The sequence below is a fragment of the Tamandua tetradactyla genome, chromosome 1, assembly GCF_023851605.1.
Source record: "Tamandua tetradactyla isolate mTamTet1 chromosome 1, mTamTet1.pri, whole genome shotgun sequence".
Taxonomy (NCBI): domain Eukaryota; kingdom Metazoa; phylum Chordata; class Mammalia; order Pilosa; family Myrmecophagidae; genus Tamandua; species Tamandua tetradactyla.
Genome location: NC_135327.1, coordinates 208,727,776 through 208,746,187, shown reverse-complemented (window position 1 = coordinate 208,746,187; position 18,412 = coordinate 208,727,776). Strand labels below are relative to the sequence as shown.

The following is an 18,412-nucleotide window of genomic DNA, read 5'->3' as shown; positions in this document are numbered from 1 at the left end:
GATTGGGGAGTTCAGTCCATTAACATTTAGTGTTATTACTGTTTGGATAATATTTTCCTCTACCATTTTGCCTTTTGTATTATATATATCATATCTGACTTTCCTTCTTTCTACACTCTTCTCCATACCTCTCTCTTCTGTCTTTTCGTTTCTGACTCTAGTGCTCCCTTTAGTATTTCTTGCAGAGCTGGTCTCTTGGTCACAAATTCTCTCAGTGACTTTTGTCTGAGAATGTTTTAATTTCTCCCTCATTTTTGAAGGACAATTTTCCTGGATATAGGAGTCTTGGTTGGCAGTTTTTCTCTTTTAGTAATTTAAATATATCATCCCACTGTCTTCTAGCCTCCATGGTTTCTGCTGAGAAATCTACACATAGTCTTATTGGGTTTCCCTTGTATGTGATGGATTGTTTTTCTCTTGCTGCTTTCAAGATCCTCTCTTTCTCTTTGACCTCTGACATTCTAACTAGTAAGTGTCTTGGAGAACGCCTATTTGTGTCTAATCTCTTTGGGGTGCGCTGCACTTCTTGGATCTGTAATTTTAGGTCTTTCATAAGAGTTGGAAAATTTTCAGTGATAATTTCTTCCATTAGTTTTTGTCCTCCTTTTCCCTTCTCTTCTCCTTCTGGGACACCCACAACACATATATTTGAGCGCTTCATATTGTCCTTGAGTTCCCTGATACCCTGTTCAAATTTTTCCATTCTTTTCCCGATAGTTTCTGTTTGTTTTTGGAATTCAGATGTTCCATCCTCCAAATCACTAATTCTATCTTCTGTCTCTTTGAATCTATCATTGTAGGTATCCATTGTTTTTTCCATCTTTTCTACTTTATCCTTCACTTCCATAAGTTCTGTGATTTGTTTTTTCAGTTTTTCTATTTCTTCTTTATGTTCAGCCCATGTCTTCTTCATGTCCTCCCTCAATTTATCGATTTCGTTTTTGAAGAGGTTTTCCATTTCTGTTCGTATATTCAGCATTAGTTGTTTCAGCTCCTGGATCTCATTTGAACTATTGGTTTGTTCCTTTGACTGGGCCATATTTTCAATTTTTTGAGCGTGATCCGTTATCTTCTGCTGGCGTCTGCACATTTAGACAGATTTCCCTGGATGTTGGATCCAAAAGTTTGGAGGATTTTTCTGTGAAATCTCTGGGTTCTGTTTTTCTTATCCTGCCCAGTAGGCAGCGCTCGTGGCACATGTTTTTCTGCGGGTCCCACCAGTAAAAAGTGCTGTGGGACCTTTAACTTTGGAAAACTCTCGCTGCCCGGGAGGTTCGCTAGCCGAAGCGACTTGGAAGAGTGCCAGCTGGCCCGGGGTCCGAACGCGGGGAGTGTCGCTTGCCGCCGCAGCCCGGGAAAGCACCCATCCAAATTTCCTAGTCAGCCTGGGGCGCCAAGCGTGGTGGGAGGGCGCCAGCCGCAGTGGCCCGCCCGGGAGAGTGCACCGTTCCCGGGGAGTCACGGGTTTGGAAGGGGCCCCCCCTCCCGTCACCGTTCTCCATGGTCTGGGGATTTCCGATCCAATTCTCTCAGTTGGTCCCGGGGATGCGCATGGTGTGGGCGCCAGCTGCCGTGGTTTGAGGGGACCGCCTGTCCAATTCTCCCAGCCAGCCAGGGAAGGGGGAAGGGAGTGACTCTAGTCGCTTGCCGCCCCACCCGGTGAAGCCCGCGCCCCTCAGCGATCTCACCAGAGCGGGTTCTCTCAGCCAGCCAGCCATTCCAGGATGGGGTACGCTGTCTTTTTTATCTCTGTCGTGGCTTTGGGAGCTGTTCTGTATTGTTTCTACTCCCTTAGTAGCTGTTCTGGAGGAGAAACTAAGCTCTGCGCGTCTTACTAAGCCACCATCTTCCTATCTGTGCAGTTCAAGGTCCTCTTCGGTTTCTTCTTCCTCCAAACTGAATTATTTACTCATCAGGACTTCACATAGGCATAAACGGTCACCCACGGTGCCAGGGATGACATTCTGTGTAGAGGCGAACTCAGGGCGGGGGCCGCTTTGGGGGTCGCAGGGTGGGCACATGGCTCCACCCCGCGTCCCGCAGCAGCTCTTTGTGTCTGAAGCCGCAACGCTGCACTCTGTAGTGCTTTTAAAAATACATTTTCTTGGCAGTCGGAGCCAGAGCTGTAACCTCTGGCTGTGGCAGTGGCAAGACCCTCTGTTTCAAAAAGATAAAAGGACGTTAGGAACATTCCCTGTTTCATCAATTTCTCTTTGGTTTGTCCAGAAAAGAAAAAGTGAAATATGATTCTGAAAGCAAAATAATCTTATTTCGGAAAAAGTGAAGAGCTTTGAAACTTGTCCCTTTCTGACCATATTGGATTGGGCAGTCTCCCTGACCAGCTGGTCAGCAAGTCTCCTTCTCAGGTATTCTATTTCAACATCCTGTGTGGTGAGACAGGTATTAGGAAATCAGTGCTAATGGAAACTGTCCAACACCAAATTTGAAGGTGACCCAGCTACTAACAATGAAATAGGTGTCCAGTTAAAAGCCAGAAGATATGAGCTTCAGGAAAGCAGTGTACAGCTGAAGTTAACCATTGTTGACACCATGGGGTTTGGAGACACATAAAGATGATAGCTATAAACCAGTAATAGATTATATTGATGCATAGTGTGAGGCCTATCTGCAAGAGAAATTGGAGATCATACATTCTTTCTTCAAGTACAAGGATAGAAGGATCTATGCCTGTCTCTACGGAGATTCACTGAAATCCCTGAAACTGGTCACCATGAAAAAGCTGGACAGTAAGTTGAACATCATTCTAATAATTTCAAAAGCTGACACCATTGCCAAGAATGAATTACACAAATTCAAGAGTAAGATCATGAGTGAACTAGTCATCAGTGGCTTCCAGATACACCAGTTCCCTGAAGATGAAGAAACAGTGACATAGATTAATGCAACAGTAAATCTGTTTCCCATTTGCAGTGGTCAGTAGCAAAAAGTGGCAAAGGCCAGGCAGTAATTTTGGGGTACAGTGCAGGTTGAGAATGAAAACCATTGTAATTTTGTGAAACTCTGGGAGATACTGATTTGAGTGAACATGGAAGACTTGTGAGAGCAGACTCACACTTTGCACTGAATTGTACGGGCACTATAAGTGCAAGGAGGTGGGCTTCAAAGACATGGATCCTGAGAGCAAGCCCTTCAGGCTTCGGCAGACAAATGAAAGACAACAGGTGAGTTCTTGGGAGGACTACAGAGGAAAGAAGAAATGAGACAAATGTTACTGTCTGTTCAAAAAGAAATTGAACTGAAAGATACAGAGAAAGAGCTTCACAAGAAGTTTGACCTAAAATGGGCACACCAAGTAGAAAAGATGAAAGTGGAAGACAAGAAGAAGGAGATTGAGCAGGAGGTGAATAAAATTTCCAGAAGAAAGAAGCATCTTATTAACAACAGTCCTGGGCCCAGCAATCTGGAACTCAGAAACCAAAAAGACAAGGATAAAAAGAATGCAAGCTTCACATAAAGCCTGGCAAACCGAGGATGTTCCTGCATTCACCACTTTTTGCAGTAATACTGTGTCTTTGCCATATGAGTCCTTTCATTTTATTTGTTTACACTTCTCTAAATACCAATAACTATTAACTTATTTTACTAACTGTTTTTGGGTAGTGGGGAATAATAGAACAAAGGAATGACAGCAAAACTATGTGCAGTTGGTCTTTGTTCCTGGAAAGCAAATGGTTTGTTATGTCTGTTCAGAACAGCAGCAGGAGGCATGACTGTTATTTCTACGTTGCTTTGGACTGAAGGAAGGAGGGTGAAATGCTGTTTGTATGCCTGACGTGAAAACTTCTCATTGCCTCAGCAGCTTACCTAAAAACCAGGGTAGCCATCACAACAACTTGCATTTTCTTGATTATTCATCTCAGTGATTGCAAAATCCCTGAGCTCGCCCTGTCTCTTCTCCATACCTGCTCCAAATCAAGGTAGATCTGGGTATAGACAGAAATGTGGGCAAGTACTGTATGAGTTTTTTTCATTTTAATCAGTAACATTATTTGGCTTGGGCTTGTGTGTGTGGTTCAGACTGTTTCCTCTTAATAATTTAAACTACATCTGAATCCCTGTCTCTCACATCTTGGCCAATTTGGAGTGGGAAGACTGTCACAAGAAAACTTATGACTATATCCACTTTTTCTAGTGTAACCTTGATCCTTTCACAGAGATCCATGCAATGTTCTACAAAGGACAATGTTTCCTCAGTCTGCTTACTTCCCCTAAGAAAAGGAATCTTTATAAACATGTCTAAAATTTGTTCTCACTAGGTTGGGTAGGGAGGACATAATGATCAATTCCAGGATATCTGTACTACTTCTAATAAAATTTTTAACTAACCAAGAGAAGAAAATTTCCAGAAATGTTTCAAATAGGAAATTTGAAATAAACTTTGTCATCTGCAGCACAAATTTGAGGGGAAAACGGGGAAGAACACAACACAACCCATGAGTCAGGAAAGTAGAAATGCAAGTTTACATATGGCTTCTATACTTAATCCTTCAATATTTGGCAATAAAGGAAAGAAGAAATAGATCAGCTAGCTTCTCAAATCCAGTTTTCTTGGAATTTTCCTCACCATTATTATCCTTGCCTGCCCTCTCTGTCCAAGGCCCATGGAGGCAGTGCCTCAGAGCCTCCGATTTTAGGGGGAGAACTAACCTGTATACTACGAGGTTAACCATACGTGGCATAGAAAAAGGCATATTTATATAATCTTTTCTGTACCTGTTCCTTCTGATGCTTATCCTCTTCTTGATTGTTTTACTCTATTAAAAAGATCTTCCCAGCTTTCTAACTCTATAGTCTCCTTTTTATTACTTGAAAGGATATTTCTCAAGACCCAATAATTCATGCTTGCAACTTCCTTTTGGCCATCATTATTTATGAGTCAAGTAAGTAGGATGGAATCTAACCCAACCACACACCCCCACATTTTTTTTCAATTAATAAGTCTTCCATAGATTGGAATGAGGATTTATTTTCTTCTTTTTCTCCTCAGTTATAGTCTTCAGAGAAAGAAGGAATGGTCTTCCATAAATTTAGACTTAATTAGGCCTAGTAAGGAAATAGTTACTGAATCTCAGAGTAAGCTAGCATTAGTGATATAAAAGCAGGTTTAGGAGTTATTGGACAAGGTGTTATTGTATATCTGCTTTTTTGAATGATTTGTCTGAGGCTTGCTATGGAGCAGCCAAATCTGAGATGTTGATTCTAACCATCAACTGAATACTCACATCATGTTCTTGTTCCCACCACTGCTTGTGTGAGCATTTTTGTGCCATATGACAGAAAATACACTTTTAAATGGTTTCTGCCTCACTAAAACCTTATTAAAATGAGGTTATCAGTGAAAGGTATCCAATGCCTTTTTTTTTTTTTAACATGAGCAGGCAACAAGAATCGAACCCAGGTCTCCGGCTTGGCATGTGAGAATTCTGCCTGCTGAGGCACTGTGGCCCGCCCCCAATGACTTTTTTTTTAATATCAAAAACACCAAACAAACACAAACATTCTTAACTTTTGATCATTTCATTCTACATATATAATCAGTAATTCATATCATCACATAGTTGCATATTCATCATCATGATCATTTCTTGGAACATTTGCATCTATTTAGAAAAAGAAATAAAAAGAAAACAGGAATAAATTTAAAAATACCATTACCCCCACCTCTCCCCCTCACCGATCCCCAGCATTTCACTCTAAATTTATTTGAATGTTTGTTCCCAAATTCTTCATCTTTTTTCCATATGTTTTACTCGTCTCTTGATTAGGTAGATAGAAGGAGCATCAGACATGATTTTCACAATCACACAGTCACATTCTGAAAGCTATATCATTATACAATCATCTTCAAGAAACATGGCTCCTGGAACACAGCTCCACATTTTCAGGCAGTTCCCTCCAGCCTCTCCATTATATCTTGACTAACAAAGTGATATCTATTTAATGAGTAAGAATAACCTCCAGGATAACTTCTTGACTCTGGTTGGAATCTCTCAGCCATTGACACTTAATTTCACTCTTCCCTCTTTTGGTTGAGAAGGTTTTCTCAATCCCTTGATGTTGGCTCATTCTAGGGGCTTTCTCAGTCCCTTGATGCTGAGCCTCAGCTCATTCCAGGATTTCTGTCTCACATTGCCAGGAACTCCCACACCCCTGGGAGTCATATCCCACATAGAAAGGGGGAGTGTGGTGAGTTTGCATGTTGTGTTGGCTGGAGAGAGAGGCCACATCTGAGCAACAAAAGAGATTCTCTTGGGGTTGACGCTTAAGCCTAATTTTAAGTAGGGTTGACCTATCCTTTGTAGGATTAAGTTTCATATGAACAAACCCCAAGCTCAGCCTGTAGCTTTGTCCACGCTGCTGGTGAGAATATCAAGAATTCAACTTGGGGTAGTTGAATTTTCTCCTGTTCTCATCATTCCCTGAAGGGGACTTTGCAAATACTTTTTTATTCACTGTACAAATCACTCTGGGATTTATTGGGGCATTACTCTGGACAAACCGACAAAATCTCATGTCTTACTCAAGGTTCCATGTACTTATGGTGTTCAATTAAGCTGTCTACATAAGTTATATTAGCAAATTCACTAGTCAAAATATGAATTTTGTACCAAATAAACATTTTTTGCTTTAGTCTCACATGTAAGGTAAAATTTTAAAATAATAATTACTATCTATTTTTGGCACCCCGCAGTATTGACATTCCTTTTTTCTTCCTCATGCAAAAAACATTTTTAAAATTTGTACATTTAGTCACTATCATTATACACTCTAGGCATTCCTAGATTATACCATCTCAGTCTTTATTGTCTATCTTTCTTTCTGATTTCATTTATGCCCCCAGCCCTCCTCCATCTATTATTCTCACATTCAGCTTCATTCAGTCTTATTACATAATTGTATAACGGTTATGTAGTATTGTGCTGTCCATTTCTGAGTTTTTACATTCAGTCCTGTTGCACAATCTGTATCCCTTCACCTACAATTACCCAATATCTTACCCTATTTCTATCTCCTGATGGTCTCTGTTTCCAATGAAAATCTCCACATTTATTCACTAATGTCAGTTCATATCAGTGAGACCATACAGTATTTGTCCTTTTGTTTTGGACTAATCTCACTCAGCATAATGTCCTTAAGGTCCATCCATGTTCTTACATACTTCATAACTTTATTCTGTCTTACAGCTGCATAATATTCCATCATATGTTTATACCACAGCTTGTTTAGTCACTCCTCTGTTAATGGATACTTTGTCTGTTTCCATCTCTTCGCAATTGTAAATAATGCTGCTATAAACATTGGTGTGCAAATGTCCATTTGTGTCCTTGCCTTCGTGTGCGGTCGTCTTCCCTGAAGGCGATCGCTTGGGGGCAACTCTCTAACTGCTATGTGTGAATTCAGAGCTCTGTAGTCGGGGTCTAAGGCAGCGCCGAGGCTCAGCAGCAGGCTGCTGAGGGACCCAAGAACCTGAGCTGAATACCAATTGTTGGCACAAAGCTACTTTATTGTTACATTGTAAGAGCTTAAGTGCTCGGGGGCTCAGGTGCTAAGAGGACTCGGAGGCTCGGTGAGCCACGGGTTATATACAGTTTGGGGAGGGGTGGAGTCGGGGCATGTACATCAGGGGAGGGTAGCCAATCACACAAGCTAAGAAGCAGTTGCTAGGCTTAGGGCAGAAGTTAGGAATAGGGAAGTGTAGAACATAACAGGAAGGGTGTGGTTTTGTGGTGGACTACGGAAATGGGCGGTCCACGACAGGAGGGGGAGAGACTGCAAGTAAGAAGAATAGGGAGCGAGATTAAAAATTGTTAAGGACTACTAGGCTCCAATCCCAAATAATACGCCACATTCGTGTCCTCTGAGTAGATACCTAGCAATGGTATTACCAGGTTGTATGGTAATTCTATATTTAGCTTTTTGAGGAACCACCAAACTGCTTTCCACAGTGGTTGTACAATTTGACATTCCCACCAACAGTGAATAAATGTGCCTCCTTCTCCACATCCTCCCCAACACTTGCTATTTTCAGTTTTTTTTGATAATGGCTATTCTGGTGGGTGTAAGAAGATATCTCATTGTGGTTTTGATTTGGATTTCTCTAATAACCAGGGAAGTTAAGCATCTCTTCATGTGCCTTTTGGCCATTTGCATTTCCTCTTGTGAGAAGTGTCTGTTCAAATCTTTTGCCCATTTTGTAATTGGGTTGGTTGCCTTTCTGTTGTTGAGTTAAATGATCTCTTTATAAATTCTGGAAAGTAGACCTTTATCTAATATATCATTCCCAAATATTGTGTCCCATTGTGTAGGCTGTCTTTTTACTTTCTTGACAAAATTCTTTGATGTGCAAAAGTGTTTAATTTTGAGGAGTTCCCATTTATTTCTTTCTTTCTTCAAAGCTCTTGCTTTGGGTGTAAGGTCTAGGAAACTGCCTCCTAGTATAAGATTTACAAGATATTTCCCTACATTTTCCTTTAACAGTTTTATGGTTTTAGATCTAATTTTTAGGTCTTCGATCCAATTTGAGTTAATTTTTGTATAGGGTGTGAGATATGTGTCCTCTTTCATTCTTTTGCATATGGATATCCAGTTCTCTAGGCATCATTGATTAAGAGACTGTTCTGTCCCTGGTGATTTGGCTTGACTGCCTTAACAAAGATCAATTGTCCATAGAAGAGAGAGTCTATCTCTGAACACTCTATTCTTTTCCATTGGTCAGTATATCTTTCTTTCTGCCAATACCATGCTGTTTGGACCGCTGTAGCTTCATAATATGCCTTAAAGTCAGATAGCTGAGACCTCCAACTTCATCTTTTTTCCTCAGGATACTTTTAGGGGCACACTACCCTTCCAGATGAATTTGCCTATTGTTTTTTCTTTCTGAAAAGTAAGTTTTTGGGATTTTGATTGATATTGCATTGAATCTTTAAATCAAGTTAGGAGAATTGACATCTTAACTATATTTAGTCTTTCAATCCATGAACACGGTATGCCTTTCCATCTATTTAGGTCTTCTGTGGCTTCTTTTAACAATTTCTTGTAGTTTTCTTTGCAAGGTCTTTTGCCTCTTTAGTTAAATTTATTCCTCAATATTTTATTCTTTTGGTTGCAATTGTAAATGGAATTCGTTTCTAGATTTCCCCCTCAGATTGTTCATTACTAGTATATAGAAACACTACAGATTTTTGAGTGTTGATCTTGAAACCTGCTACTTTGCTGTACTCATTTATTAGCTCTAGTAGTTTTGCTGTGGATTTTTCAGGGTTTTCAACATATGGTATCATATCATCTGCAAACAGTGAGTGTTTTACTTCTTCCTTTCCAGTTTTGATGCCTTGTATTTCTTTTTCTTGTCTAATTTCTCTGGCTAGAACTTCCTAACACAATGTTGGATAACAGTGGTGATAGTGGGCATCCTTGTCTTGTTGCTGATCTTAGGGGAAATGTTTTCAGGTTTTCCCCATTGAGGATGATGTTAGCTGTGAGTTTTTCATATATTCCCTCAAATATAACATTTTGAGAAAGTTCCCTTCTATTCATATCCTTTGAAGTGTTTTCAACAGGAAGGGATGTTGAATTTTTTCAACTGCCTTTTCTGCATCAATCGAGATGATCATGTGGTTTTTCTACTTTGATTTGTTGATATGGTGCATTACATTCATTGATTTTCTTATGTTGAACCATCCTTGCATAACTGGGATGAATCCTACTTTGTCATGATGTATAAATCTTTTAATGTGTTACTAGATTTGATTTGCTAGAATTTTGTTGAGGATCTTTGCATCTATATTCATTAGACAGATTGGTCTGTAGTTTTCTTTTTTTGTAATATCTTTATCTGGCTTTGGTATGCAGATGTTCTTGGCTTCGTAAAATGAGTTAGGTCGCTTTCCCTCCTTTCAATTTTTTGTAAGAGCTTGAGCAGGATTGGTACTAATTCTTTCTGGAATGTTTCATAGAATTCACTTGTGAAGCCATCTGGTCCTGGACTTTTCTTTTGGGGGAGCTTCTTAATGACCGATTTGATATCTTTATTTGTGATTGGTTTGTTGAGATCATCTATTTCTTCTCAAGTCAGAGTTGGTTTTTCATGCCTTTTCAGGAAGTTGTCCATTTCCTCTGCATTGTTGTATTTATTAGCATAAAGTTGTTCATAGCATCCTGTTATTACCTCTTTTATTTCTGTGGGGTCAGTGGTTATGGCTCCTCTTCCATTTCTGATCTTATTTATTTGCAACCTCTCTCTTCCTCTTTTTGTCAATCTTGCTAAGGGTCCATCAGTCTTACTGATTTTCTCATAGAACCAGCTTCTGGTTTTGTTGATTTTCTCAATTGTTTTCATATTCTCAATTTCATTTATTTCTGCTCTGATCTTCATTATTTCTTTCCTTTTGCTTACTTTGGGGTTAGTTTGCTGTTCTTTCTGTATTTCTTCCAAGTGGACAGTTAATTCCTAGATTTTTGCCCTTTCCTGTTTTTTGAAATAGATATTTAGGGCAATAAATTTCCCTCTTAGCACTGCCTTTGCTGCATCCTGTAAGTTTTGATATGTTGTGTTTTTGTTTTCATTTGCCTTGAGATATTTATTGATATATAAATATCAATAGCTTTTAATAGCTTCCGTGACCCACTGGTTGTTTAAGAGTGTGTTATTGATCCTCCAAATGTTTGTGAATTTTCTTGCACTCTGCCTATTAATTCGCAGCTTCATTCCTTTATGATCTGAGAAATTGTTTTGCATGATTTCAATCTTTTTAAATTTGTTGAGACTTGCTTTGTGACCCAGAGTATGGTCTATCCTTTAAAATCGTCCATGAGCACTTGAGAAAAAGGTGTATTTTTCTGTTGTGAGGTGTAATGTTCTATAAATGTCTGTTAAGTCTAGCTCATTTATTGTATTATTCAAATTCTCTGTTTCTTTATTGATCCTCTGTCTAGATGTTGTGTCCATTGATGAGAGGGTGGAATTGAAGTCTCCAACTATTATGGTAGATGTGTCTTTTTTGCTTTTCAGTGTTTTCAGTGTTTGCCTCATGTATTTTGTAGCATTCTGGCTCAGTGCATAAATATTTATGATGTTATGTCTTCTTGTTGAATTGTTCTTTTTATTAATACATATTGTCTTTCTTTGTCTCTCTAAACTGTTTTACATTTGAAATCTAATTTGTTGGATATTAGTATAGCTACTCCTGCTCTTTTCTGATTGTTATTTGAATGAAATATCTTTTCCCAACCTTGCACTTTCAGCCTATGTTTATCCTTGAGTGTAAGATGTGTTTCCTGTCTAAGATGTGTTTCCCATAGACAGCATATTATATGGGACCTGTTTTTTATTTTAATCCATTAAAAACAGTTTTAAAGGGGTTTATTGATATAAATATTGCATTCAATATAAAATACTCAATATGGCATCATTTAAAACATTCAAGAATTTCACATGTATTGAGTGTCTACTCTTTCAGCCTGATTTTCAGAAGTAAACCCTATAAACATGTTTTCAAACACTGAATTTCTTAGAGTAAGCAATTAATATAATGACTTTTATTCTAAGATTAAACGTTTTTTTTAGATTATTGTTTTGTTTTTTTGTTTTGTTTGCATTAAAATATTCAAGATAAAGTTTATGGAGAGTCAGAGAATAAAAACTCCAAAGAAAGATATAGAGCAATTAGCCCCCAATGTGTTCCTTCTGAATTTTATTCTACCACTCCTCCCCAACCCTGTTTAGTTTGTTATTTCTACTCTTCTTTTTTCTTTCTATATCTATGCATTTTTCACAATAGTTCTCTGCTTTGCACAGTCTAATTCGATGTGCTTTCTCTTCTGCATGTAAATACAGTAGTAAGAAATCTTGGAGAGCTTTCTGATTTTTTAAAATTAGAGAAAATAAACAGGATGGATTTTTTTTCCTTTATTCTTTTTTGAGTGGGGTATGGAGGGTATTCTAGTTTGCTAGCTGCTGGAATGCAATATACCAGAAACAGAATGGCTTTTAAAAAGGAGAATTTAATTAGTTGCTAGTTTGCAGTTCTTAGGCCGATAAAATGTTCCAATTAAAACAAGTCTATAGAAATGTCCAATCAAAGGCATCCATCCAGGGAAAGATACCTTGATTCAAATAGGCCGATGAAATTCAGGGTCTCTCTCTCTCAAGTGAGAAGGCACATGGCGAATACAGTCAGGGCTTCTCTCTCAGCTGGAAGTGCACATGGGAACATGGCATCATCTGATAGCTTTCTCTCCTGGCTTCCTGTTTCATGAAGCTCCCCGGGAGGCGTTTTTCTTCTTTATCACCAAAGGTTGCTGGATCGTGGAATCTCTGCTTTCTTGAGTCTCTCTCATTCTCCAAAATTTTCCCTCTTTTATAGGATTCCAGAAACTAATCAAGACCCACCCAAATGGGTGGAGTCACATTTGCCCCAATCCAGCTTAACCACTCTTGATTGGGTTACATCTCCAGGGAGATGATCTAATTACATGTTCAAGCAGACCGTATTGAACAGAGATTATTCTGCCTTTACAAAATGGCATTTGGATTAAAACATGGCTTTTCTAGGGGACATACATCCTTTCAAACCAGCACAGAGGGAATGACAACTATAAATGTATTTTAAATTGCTTCGTTTATATCTTTATCTCAAGAACTCCATAAATCCATGTTCCCCGTTACTAGCAGTGTAGATGTTCAGAGATTACTATCTCAGACTGTGTTCATAGTCATCAGTACATATTACAGAGAGCCCTTGGTTCTTACACTGTTAATAAAACAAGAATGAGAATCTACTACCTTCCTCTAGAGAAAACAAAAGGAAAAAAATTATGCAAGGCTATCTTCTTTACTGCTTAGTTTTTGTTTTTTTTTTTAAATGTAGAGCTGTGTTCCAGTAGCCATGTTTATTTGTTTATTTATTTTTTTACATGGGCAGGTACCAGGAAATGAACCTGGATCCTCTGGCATGCAGGCAAGTATTCTTGCCTGCTGAGCCACCGTGGCCTGCCCTACCGCTTAGTTCTTGATGATCTTAGTTTCATGGCCTCTTCCTCATTCTAACTGCTGGTAGCTGGTAGCGGTCTTTTTTTTTTTTTTTTTTAGGTGTCAGACCACTCAAACTGGCCTCTGCTCTTCACTTTTCAGCCATAATGACCAATTTTGCTTCCTCAGGACTTTAGTTTAGATACCCATTGCAATTGTAAATGCTATCAGATGTGATGGAAAAGCCCTGTGAGAATTTATTGGTGGTTAGGAGATTAAGTTTTCCCAGCTTAGTCAAGGTTTTGTCCAGAAAAGGCATTATGACAGGAGGAATCACTTAATGTAACACTGAGCATAGGTTACTTATCTCTTCTGCTTTAATAACATTTATTCTCTAAATTTTGTGCATCTCAAGGATACCTGGTTTCCTCACTTTCTTGACACATACATAGGTGTTTTGTACATGAACTGTTCCATCAAATTTTTCAGCTGTTCACCAATCCACATCATACTTCTCTGTGTACCTTAACTGTCTGTTCAGATGCCTTTGTTTTGACATATGCGACCATCTGAAATAAGTCTCAGCTTCCAAAAGTCCTGGTTCCATTTGCAGAACATGTATATGATAACTCTTTAATTGAAATTTGACCTAAACAGTCTAGATTATATGTAGGTATGAAGGGAATTATTTAAAAGAAACATTGAAAATTAAGCTGTGAACAGCATTAGAATTTTATTTCTTAATTTTAAAATATGTTGATATGCCTTAAACTGTGGCTATAGATCATTGTCATTTTGTGTTTTCTGAGACTATTGTGCAATATACTTTTAGTGTTAATGCAGAATTGTTATTTATGTAAGCTGCATGTTAGTCATTTGTCTTTTTAAGAAAATTAAAATAATTATATTGATGTGAAGCATATTACTTTTTCAAGTATCAACATAATCCCTCAGCAACCAAATGCTTGGTAATTTGGTATCTGTTAATGGGGAGGGTGGACAGGTAATCTATGCATATAGCAACAGTACCAAGACATAAAGCATGGGGAAATATATTTTTACTCCAAAATCAAAAAAACAAAATATTTTCTTACATGCCCATACTGCAATTTTTTTTAAATAAGGAAATTAGCATTGAAATTGTACTACTGTCAGTAAAATCTAAGAACTTCATTCAGATTTTTACAAACTATTCCAGTGATATCTAAAGATCAAATTATACTTTTCATTTAATTTTTCTCTTTTTTTGGTAGGAAGACCACAGAAGTGATACTGCTCTTTTTCTTTTTTTTGGTAATGTATTCTTAATGGATCCTGTTAGGAGGTACATAAATTGATAGGATGGATAACTTTTAGCACTTGTTTAAGGTGGCTTTAGGTTTTTCCACTGTGAAGTTACTATTTCTCTTTTCAATTTTATAAGTATCATTATCTCAGATATAGATATATTATAGACATACATATATGTATTTTAACATCTGCTGGTTTTTATTTCTAGGATTTTGTCTTTGTACCTGAGGTTGTAAATTTCATGCAGATTTGTTTAGGTTTTGTTCCCTCATTCTGCTTGATACAGGGTAGGCCCTTCTAATTTGAGGATTTCCTTCATTCTGGAAAAGTATCAGCTATATATTTTTAAAGCTCCTCCTCAATTCTTTCATTTTTCTCAGAATTCCCCTTTTTTTGAGAATGCCTATATTTAATTTTATTTGAATTTATCTGTTCTATCATCCTTGGATTTGGTGTAAGAGAGAGAGCTGTGTTTAACTAGATGAAAATTTTAAATATGCCATTATGTCTCTTTCATTTCTTTCTATTTGTGATATTGTCTCTTCATCCAGGTAAAATGAGTCAAAGTAGTGTTGTATTTCTAACAGTATAAAATAACATTGTGCACAGTGCTGGAAGCTAAAATATGCTAAGTGGACTTTAAAACAACAAAATTAATGTCTTTTTGAGAAAAAGTGCTTTTCCTCACAAGGAATGAAATGCATGTTAAATCAGTGTTCTCAACAAATATGCAGGGAAGTATATGTTGTTGGTGTAAAAACAAAGGTTTGGGATTGGCCTGGAAAAGGTAGAAATGATAGACTATTAAAGACATATGTCTTTACATGTTCTTCAGTGAATTCTAGGCAGGGTAAATTACGTAGGCAGGGTAAGTTATGTCTAAATATTGCAGCAAGACAAGGAAAAGAACAGAGAAGAGATCCTGAACTTTAATGCCAGAATTCAGCAACTCTGACAGGGTCAACTCTGTCTCACAACTCTGCCATGATAATTCATGATTGGAATAACTGCAAGGCTCTGCAGAACTTGAAAGAAGAATTAAGCACTTTTCATATAATTTTATTTGCTTTCAGGAAAGTGGCCTGATACATTTACAAATAGCATAGGATTTAACACATTGAAATAAAGTGATTTTCTCATGAGTGAAGTTTTTATCAGAAAATCACTTTAAATAGCTCTTTTTCTAGCCTCCTGATACAACACTTTCCACAAGGAAAATTATGAATTAATAGATCTTGTGAAATGGATTCTGTGGTGGTTTTGAAGCATGTTCTTAAACTTTAATCCAGTCCTATGAGCATAAACTTACCTATTGTAAGTAGATTCTGTTGATGAGGCTTACTTCAGTTAAGTTGTGAACCACCTCATTCAGGATAGGTCTTAATTCTCTTACTGGAGTCCTTTACAAACAGAATGAATATAGAGAATAAAAGCCATGGAAGCAAGAAGCTGATAAGCAACAAAACCTGGAAGAGAGAGACCAGCAAACACTCTCATGTCCCTTGCCATGAGACAGAGGTAGCCAGTCTGCAAGGAAAAAAGCATCACCTTGATAATAACTTGATTTGGGCACTTCCTCAGCCTCAAAACTGTAAACTAGTAAATTCCCATTGTTTAAACCAACCCAATTCATGGTATCTACCTTTAGTAACCTAGGAAACCACAGCAGATACTATTATATTAATATATATAGTTATATAGCATTTTAATAAAAATCTTCAACTCTTTTCTAAGAATTGAAAAGAAGTAAACAATTTTAATTTTAAAGGTATATTTGCACTCTCATAGGCATATATATCTTTTGGTAAGTCAGGTGCTGGCTAATACAAAGACAAAAAAGGAAGCAATAATGATTATTTTGTTTAACTCATTGGATGGTAAAATAATATTTTCCTTAGATTTATTTTCCCATTTAAATCTAACATTTCCTTTTCATGTTAATCATCTTGTAGTGTGTATGTCTAAAAGAGGAAATTCTTCGAGGACTTGTCCAACACTAAATGCAGAGAGGCCATGTGAAGAGTATTGGTAACTACCGTATGAGCTTGTGTCTACACTCTAGAATAGGCACTGCAGTTATCAAATCACCATGTCGATTCCCCATTTATCAGTCTGGAAGGTAAAATGAGGTGATTAAGAAGCAAAAAGAAAGAGGAACTTCACAGACTTCATCTTACTCATCACTCTTCCCATGGAGTTGTACCCAAAGGATCTCTTCTTCCTGACCCCTCTCTGGCCTTCCCCTTTATTTCAGAAAAGAAAGTATCAGGGAGACTGGTAGAGGCCATTTTAGGTCCTGCTTTAGCACGATTTTGTCCATTCTACTCAGAAGCATGGTAGCAGCGCATCCCCTTCTTACATTCTGAAGTGTCACTTGTGGAGAAGAAATAAGGATGGAGAAGGACTTTCTCATTTCTCTTTTTTTTCTTTTAAGAAAACAAACAATATACTTAGAACCATCAACAATGGATGACTTAGTTAGCTTAACCATAGGCATATTTTAATAAAGTGTCCATATAATCATTATAAAGCCTGTGTTTGTTCAGAAAGTTTCATAAGCCAATTTAAAATTAAGGCAACAAAAGGCGGTGCAACATTGGCTCAGTGGCAGAACCCTTGCCTTCTATCCCAGAGACCCAGGTTTGATTCCTCAAGCCTGCCATGCCAAAAAAAAAAAAAAAAAACGTCTAGAAAATTAAGGCAATGAGAAAAAAATATCTACATAGTTAGATAGCAAAGTTCTTAAATTCTAAGTATTAAACATTAACATAGATTAGCTGTCAAAGCTGAATGTTCTCAAATATCAAGTAGAAAGTTCTTACATGAATATCTGCATTGCTATAATAATGATTTATGTTATGAAATATTTTCCTTATTTCAGGAAAAGATGAAGATACAAATATTTTTACAATTAACACGTGGAAAGCTTAACCTCCTAAAATGGATATCTTTGTGAGCTTAGCCATAGGAATATTAAAAAAAAATCCAAGTAATTATCAGGAAGCTTCTTTGTACAATATGTTTCATAAACCAATTTAAAATTAAAGCCAGGTTGGAAAAAATTTTTAGATACAGGTATCAGAGTTACTTGAATTCTAAATATTAAACAGTATCTTAAATATCCTGATTAACTATCAAAATTGGGTTCTTAAAATATCACATAAAAAGTTGTTACAACTATCAACTTTGGTATAGTAGTATTCACTAAATATTTTCAAATTCTTTATTTCAGGAATTTATTTTATCTAACTTTATGATTTTGAAACTCAAATTTCTGAGAAACAACCTACCCCCAAACTCTCTGGCTCCAAAAGGAAAGTACTGAGGTATGTTGAAGCCCCAGAGTGGGGAAATAAGGGAAGCAATATATTAGGTTCTCAAGCTAAATACAAGTGATTTATGGAATTCACAATTAAATTTTTGTAATGGAAAAATCATAACATGCATGTCATTTTGACCTAAAATAGGTATAGAAACCTTATGGTTTGGGTCAGGTCCTTTAAACATTACTGGGGTATTTCACATATTGCACCAGTCTGTATATTTTATCTGACTCAGCACAAGAAACACATCATGTGAATGATTCTGCCACTTGAACAGAAAACCTCTGCCATCTTTCTAAGCCACAGGGGCTTCTCCCCAGCCCTGCCTCCAGAAGCTCCCCAAGCTCTTTTCTAGTAACATAGCTGTAGCCCTTGAGTTTCTTGGGATCTGGATTCACTGCCGAGTTTTTCCTCATAAGCAAAAAATAGCCATTCTCCCCAGATTCCATTCAATTGACTTGTGATAGATTCAGGTTATAAGGATTATATCCTTTGTGGAAATCCACGACAGAATTGACCCAGTGTTAATTTAATCACGGAGAAAAGTTTTTTTGGTGGGAAACAGTTCATTCTTTTTTTATTCGAAGAATGTATACAATCACAGTATATGACACACTTTTTAAGCACTAAATTTATCATAATGAGGTGTCAAATTCCTGCCCTTAGTAATTTTGTGAAATGATCACATTACATAATGAAAATTATAAGAACACAGAACATGACAAGTGCTAATGAAAAGTGATGAACAAGTCCTGTGTCACACACATTCCCTGATTTATAAAGGAGTCTCTTTGCTGTAAATAACATG

The 18,412-nt window shown here is 37.4% G+C and overlaps 1 pseudogene; it reads left to right on the top strand.

The window, feature by feature from the left end:
* The first annotated feature begins 2,019 nt into the window (after positions 1-2,019).
* On the top strand, positions 2,020-3,475 carry LOC143682598 (septin-11 pseudogene; annotated as a pseudogene).
* The last annotated feature ends 14,937 nt before the right edge of the window (positions 3,476-18,412 follow it).